The sequence below is a fragment of the Akebia trifoliata genome, chromosome 7 (genome assembly GCF_017979445.1).
Source record: "Akebia trifoliata isolate Shusen 1 chromosome 7, ASM1797944v1, whole genome shotgun sequence".
Taxonomy (NCBI): Eukaryota; Viridiplantae; Streptophyta; class Magnoliopsida; order Ranunculales; family Lardizabalaceae; genus Akebia; species Akebia trifoliata.
Window position 1 is genome coordinate 26535844 of NC_141381.1, and position 5253 is coordinate 26541096.

The 5253-nt window shown below is 33.9% G+C and overlaps 1 long non-coding RNA gene across 1 annotated transcript; it reads right to left on the reverse strand.

Annotated features, from left to right (window-relative positions):
* Window positions 1-4465: 4465 nt before the first annotated feature.
* LOC147398648 (uncharacterized) lies at window positions 4466-5051 on the reverse strand. The gene is made up of 2 exons (XR_015179779.1): window positions 4772-5051; window positions 4466-4683 (listed from the first exon to the last, which is right to left on the reverse strand). It is a non-coding gene; the product is annotated as an uncharacterized LOC147398648 (long non-coding RNA).
* Window positions 5052-5253: the final 202 nt, after the last annotated feature.

A 5253-nucleotide genomic window follows, 5' to 3' on the forward strand; every position in this document is an offset into this window, starting at 1 on the left:
GTTCCGGATTTGTCACATCAAGGAGTCGATTGAGTATGCCACCTGACGAGCCATATTATCAAGACTCGAAAGAAAAACCATGTTCCCTTTATTAGTGCGAGACTCACTTAAAAAAAAAAATGCAAACAGAGCAACATAGACAGATCAAGATCATGGAAGAGAAATCTCAACTTTATTATTATTAATTTTATTATATAGATGGATGAAATTCAGATAGATATATTGATTTCTTAATCATGATGATCATCAATAGGTACATCATGATCAATCATTGCCTCCACTGCTGTATTGGTGTTGCAACAAAAACATTTTGTTTCCCCTTCTCTTCCGAAGATACACGTACAACGGTTACATCCCAGACAAGCTGCACAATTAGAAAAAATAAAAAAAAATAAAAATTAAGATTAAAAGCTTAATAATGATAATGAGTCGTGCTGGAGTGACCTTAAGATTGTACCTCATATCGCACATCTGACGTGTAAGTGTGTAGGAATCATATAATTTTTTACTTGTATCATGATTCCTACATACTTTCGCGTCAGGATGTGCAATTTGAGGCACAATCTTGAAGTCAGTTCAGCATTATTCAATAATAATCTAATACAACTTTAATAAGGAAAATAAAATAAAAAACATACCATATGAACATGGTTTGTCTTGGTCGGGATGGCTAGTAGTACCACCACGAACAGTATCCGACGACAACATCATCAAAACCAGAAAGAAAACAAAGCTAGCAACAACATTCATCTTTCTCTATTTTTCTTAGCTAGAGCAAGTAATTAAGAGTTAGAAGAAGGGAGAATAGTTTTGAGTGATTTGGTTCAATTTCTCAACATTGAAATATAAAGAAGAAATCAGAAGTAAGTACAAATTTGCTAAGCTAATCACACCACCAACCGATCATGCTTACTTTTTCAATACGCGTGGCATTCTAATTGTCCATCAGCTTAGCATTGAAATTTCTTAACAGCAAATTCGTACTATTCTAACCATAGTGAATTTATGAACATTTGGCCTACATATGGAAAGCAAATATACCAAAAATGAAAAATTGTTTTTTGTTAATGATAGGGTGCAATGTAAATGCCTTTATTGTGCTTTTAATGAAGAGGGATTTACTGGGGCAGACTTATCTGTCACAGTTTTGTTACAAAATTGAACAAACCTTACCATATGAATTAGTCTAGCATGACTAACTTAGAAAGATTTCAAATCTTACTAAGAGTCGTTGGGTCCACATGGATTATCAAATTAGCAATCCAACACCAAAGACTTCCAGATTTTATGGAAAAACTCAGATTTCAAAGAATTTTTATTTTTTAAAAAGAAAGACGTTTTTGAGTTTGATTGTACATTTTGAAAATGGATTGCTACTAAACTCCTAAATTTAAAACTAAAATTCAACAGTGAAAATTAATTTTTTTATTTTTATTTTTTTCCGAAGTTCTTAGAATGTTGCCCTTTATAACCCTATATCATCTTATCATGTTTTTTGGATCCACAAATTAATGCAGTCAGAATCCATTCCAAGGTATATTAAGCAACAAATTAATCGCAACAATTTGAATTTTTCGACGTGGATCCCAACTGCAACGTTTGCTAGGTACCAAACTTGATAAAGTGAGGTTTGGCGGGTAACAAACTTCATAAAGTAAGGTTCCTTGGAGTAATCAAAACTCCAAGGGAGTTTTTGTAATTAAAATTCAACACTTAGGTCTATATTATGCAGGGTAACTCTCTCTTTAATAAATGCATTTGTTATATTGGCATTGATTGCTAATGTAATAACCCGCTCTTAGAGGTAGCACGACACGGGGTAAGGGGTTTAGTCCCACATCGCCCTGGAGTGCGGTGCTTGAAATATTCATAAGGGGCAAACCGACCCTATATGGTACCGAGGCCTTTTGGGTGTAAAAGCCCAAAAACAAAACCTTGGTCCCATTGGGGCGGTTAACTCAGGGACAATATTGGTACTGTTGTGGGTCGAGATGTGACAAATGGTATCAGAGCATAATGCTTGCGTGGTGGGGGGATCGCCTCATGCACACGTGGGCGCGTGCCTTACTAAGGGGTGAATGTAGTAACCCATTCCTAGAGGTAGCACGACACAAGAGTGAAAGGTGTAGTCCTATATCGCCCAGGAGTGTGGTGCTTGAAGTATTCATAAGGGGCAAACCGACTTTACGTGGTATCAAGGCCTTTTGGGGGGTAAAAGCCCAAGAACAAAACCCTAGACCCAATGGGCAGTTAACTTAGGGACAATGTTGGTATTATTATGGGACAAGGTGTGAAAAACTATAGTATTTATTATAAATAAGACATTTAAATTCAAAAATTAAAATGTTCTTAGCATTTATTGTGTAAAAAACAAACAGAGTAAAGGTATAATTGTAAATATAAACAATGAAAAAAAAAATCTAATAAATTAGTTTGTTGGGCATAAAATGGGTCAGATTCTATCTAAAATCCGAGTGATCTGAATATGAATTTGCTAGGTTTGGACCCTAGAGTAGACCAAAATAAAAATGGGTCGAATATGGGTTGATGTTCATTGACTTGAGTTGGATCCAGATCCATCCCAATATCCTCCTAGATTCAAATGATATATTGTTTTGAAAATTATATTTTTATGTTTTTCAAGATATCTTTTTTCCACAACTTAAATATAATGTGAACTCTTATAAATAGAATAGTATAGCAGGTAGAAAACAAATATAACAAAAAAATGTTGAACGGTTCAAAATTATCCGACCAATGCACTCAAATTAAGTAATTCGGCCAGGTCAGATCCGGTTCTAGATTTAGGGAAAGAAAAATGGTTTGAATATGGTTTAAATTAATATGATCTGAGTCTGATTCAAATTTGAATCCAAATCTAGATTTGGATATACTCATTTTGGTCCGAACCTAATCCATTTTAAGCACTATTGGTTTGGTTCACTAAACCAATCAAAAATTGTTTGGTTCGCTGAACCAAATCAAATTCAGTGGATCCGCCTGATATTTTACAAACACAATACGAATTGTATTGCGACTTGGTTCGATTCATAACTATTTGTGGTTTGGACTAGTAGCAATGAATTGAGTAACATAGAGTGGGTCTTTGGACAAAGCAAACTCACTATTTTGAGCCATGTTGGTTCGAATGACTCCTAAGCCCTCTTCATTTAGTGGTCCAGATTGGGTTTGAAAAATAAAACCCAAAACAAATCAGTGTTTTTGGCCCACCTTTAAATTTTGAATTTATTTTTTTCAAAAAAATGTGAGAGTTCATAAAATTTTATGCTCTACATACATGTGATAACTTATGATTTTTTTTTTTATAGAGTTGACAGAGATATACCTCCTACTTTTCAAAGGTTGAAGATTTTGGCAATAGGTTGAAGATTTTTTTTTTGAAAAACTTTAGATGTTAAAGTGATTGAAGCCAATGTGGATCTTTTGGATAAATTTTTTAGGTTTTCTAGCAAGATATTGAAGATGAGGTTATTTTGGTCATTTTGTTAATTTATTTTCTCATGATAGATCAAGGTGAGCAAGGGCGGAGCCAGGATTTTAAAGGGAGCGGATCCTCTGTAGTTTTTTTTTGTAGTTCCTTGTAGTGTAGTTAGGCAGTTGAGAGAGCGCCACATGGTAGCAACATCGAATTCCCTCTGTTAAAATCTTTGGAGTTCAATGACAGTTCATTTTTAAAGTCTTTGATCAAGTTAAAGAAGAGGTTTTTTTTTTTTAAACTCAGATCTAAGCCCTTGATGTATTAGTTTTTTATTTCATCATGGCCTCTCCACTGTGGGAATTCCACAAGGAACTATAGGAAAAAATAACTGTAGAGGATCCGCTCGGTAATTTGAATAGTGATATTTCAATTTTCAAATAATTTTCCAAATCCAATCCAAACCTTTACTTTTGTCTCTTTATTTCTTTCAATCGGTAAGTCTGTTTTCAATGAGATCAATAACTCTCTATGCTGGTTGGGATTTTGATAGTAGATTCATCAAAGAGTTGGACAAACATCCATGAGATAGTGAGCCAAAAGAAAGGCTCACGTTCATTGTCTCTCACATGTTCTCAAAATGCATACTATTTAAAAAATTAAAGAGTCATGCTGGAGTGACCTCAAATCTCACTTTCCTAGTGTGGAAGTCGTGCTAGATGTTTTTTCGCACGTGTCACAGTTCCACATCAGGAAAGTGAGATATGACTTATGAGGTACAATCTTGAGGTCACTTCAAGATTATTCTTTAAAAAAATACCTAATGAATCCATTTGGTAGTTTCTTACCCAACCCATTAAGACCCCATCGATAATAAATTGTTGGGGAATGAGATGGGTTTTGAGAAGGGAGGGAGGGGGGCGATTGTGAGTTTTAAGAAAAACCACGTTCCCTTTATTAGTGCGAGATCCATGTAAAAAAATGAAAAAATAAATAAAAATTGTGACAGAGCTACATATAGATTAGATAGATCATGGATGGAGAAACTTTACTTTATTATTTTTATTTTTTACTACATGGAACAATGAAATTTCAGACAAATATATTTATTTCTTAATCATGATGATGATTATAAATAAGTACATCATGATCAATCATTGCCTTCTCTAATGTGTTGGACTCGCAACAAAAACATTGCTTTTGCATTTGTTTTACGTAGCACATACAACGTTTACAATCGCCACAAGCTGCACAATTAGAAAACAAAAATTAAGATTATCAACTTAATAATAATAACAATAGTCTTCCAATTTAAATAAGGAAAAAAAAACATACTGTATGAACAATCTCCAACGAGGTGAGGACGGTCAATCGTGCCACCACGAACAGTGTCCAACGACACCCCGATCAAAACCAGAAAGAAAATCAGACTAGCAACAACTTTCATCGTTCTTTCTTTGAAGAAGAAGAAGGGGGAACAATTTGAGTGATTTGGTTGAATTGATCTACATTGAAATTTATAGTAGAAATTTGAAGTGGAATCATAAATGAAATGAGAATAAAATTTCTTGGATTTCTAACATTTGAAGATTTCTTGTGTGCACGTTAACTATAGTGGATTTATGAAGATTTAGCCAAGATATGGTAGGTAAACATACCAAAAATTGATAATTATTTTTTATTTAGAGTGAATTAAATGTACCCATAGCAGACTATGGTAGGTAAACATACCAAAAATTGATAATTATTTTTTATTTAGAGTGAATTAAATGTGTACCCATACCAGATTATGGTTTTAAAATACAGTTTCTGGCTTC